Source organism: Hipposideros armiger, unplaced genomic scaffold (assembly GCF_001890085.2).
Source record: "Hipposideros armiger isolate ML-2016 unplaced genomic scaffold, ASM189008v1 scaffold_496, whole genome shotgun sequence".
Lineage (NCBI taxonomy): Eukaryota > Metazoa > Chordata > Mammalia > Chiroptera > Hipposideridae > Hipposideros > Hipposideros armiger.
Genome location: NW_017731846.1, coordinates 907351 through 909246, shown reverse-complemented (window position 1 = coordinate 909246; position 1896 = coordinate 907351). Strand labels below are relative to the sequence as shown.

Genomic DNA, 1896 nt, shown 5'->3' with positions numbered 1-1896 from the left:
TGCGGTGGTCAGGCCTCTACATCGACTATGAAGTGGACTCCCCAACAGGACATGGGTCCATCTGGCCCCCTAAGAAATATTTACAACATTTCAAATGGAAATTTTAATTGCACATAGATACAGGATTGTTTTCTTTACAACCACTGGCAGAAAAAGTGAAAAGTAGCTAAATGGATTTTCCTTTCTTTAATATACATTCAGATTTGTTGAATTTCTAGTTGGTGCAGCTAGCATGGTTTGTCAGAGGTCTAAAAGGTGGAAAAACCCTTCACAATAAATTGACTCCAAAAGTGTCTGCTAATTGCCGTCTCTATCTTGGAAAGATCTGAAAAACAAATTTTTCAGCATTCAGAAATCCTTAAAAAACAAAACAAAACTAGCCACAATTAACATTTTACCCTGACCACTGGTTCTCAATCCTCTTATGGAAAACTGGTATGCTTCCAATTGTGCAGTACCTTGCATATTGTAGGTGCATAATCAGTGTTAAATGCATGAATTAACTCTTCAATCTCTCATTAAGAGATCTTGTTCTAAGTTAATAAATTAAAAAAATCCTCATTGCAGAACACTTCACCTCACCAAAATGACGTAGTCTTAGTGTTTTAGTATTAGTTCCTGTTAGCTTTTTTCCTGTATTACCAAAGTACAGTTTTATTCATTTTTAATTGCTACATGTTTTATCAAATGCTTATAAACCATAACTGACTTAACCATATTCTTACTGTTAGATATTTAGCCTGTTTCAATGTGTTCTAAATTAAAATTAAAGTCAAAAGTGCAGAAATGGGGCTGGCCGAGTGACTCAGTTGGTTAAGAGCTCGCTCAAGAGTGCAAGCTCTGAGCAATAGGGTTGCTGGTTCAATTCCTGGCCCGAGCTGAGTTGCTGCTGAGCTGCCAACAGGTGGCAGGAGCCTACTTTTTTGGCTCAGCTTAAAAAAAAAAGCAGAAATGAACATTACATGTATTTTAAGTTGTTACTCTAAAAAACATGATAATTGCACAACAGAACACTAATATATATCATTAAAATCAACAACAAAATCTAGCGACATCATGAACAGTTTACTGATTTATTAGATGAACAAACATATATCCATATAATTAATGGAAACTGTATGGTATATAAAATAATTTAAGAAATTCTGGGAATTAGCACCATCATTAGAGACAGTCACATATTTTATGCAAACACTAGAAGAGGGTAACTACTTTAAGACCACATAATGCTGTTGACTGGGATGATTGACAAGGGCATCTTTTTAGGTCAACACACCTTCTTTTGCTCGAAAGATTTGGGGAGTATATCTGATGATTAATGTTTTAGAAAAATGCTACTGAAATAAGTTATTGCATAGTATTTTAATTAGGACAAGGAGGCTAATACCCAGCTACTTGAGCATGGCTCAGCACTTCTATGACAAGTTTAGCTCTGACTTATGAAATTGGAAATAAAAAATAATTTTTAAAAGACACTAGTTGCCTCTAAGAAACATTAAGTGGAACACAGGTCACTGTGAAAATACATCACTTTTCCAGTTTGCTTAATAATTTACTTAAAAAAGTTGTGTAGTGGGCGGGCCGAGTGGTGTGATGGTTAAGAGCTGGCTTGGGACGTCAGAGGGCCCCGGTTTGGATCCCACATATGAAGACCAGTGACACTGCCCTCTACAGTAAGATGCTGAACAACAGCTCAACCTGGAGCTGGGCTGCTGTGAGTTGCTGGCGACGGCATAGGCTGCAGACCCTGCTGCAGTTGCAGTGGGTTGCCATGGGCTACTCTATGTAGCCAGCAGCCAGCGTGAGCGGTCAGCTTTCGCAGTGAGCAGCCATCCAGAAGCCGGCGACTGATCTGCCTCGCCCAGGAAGAGCGCAATGATGGTGCCAACTTGGGCC

The 1896-nt window shown here is 38.9% G+C and overlaps 1 protein-coding gene across 13 annotated transcripts in view; it reads left to right on the top strand.

Moving 5' to 3' along the window:
- The window catches only part of CACNA1D (calcium voltage-gated channel subunit alpha1 D), a 343694-nt gene that overhangs the window by 59242 nt on the left and 282556 nt on the right, over positions 1–1896 (top strand). The window lies entirely within an intron of this gene.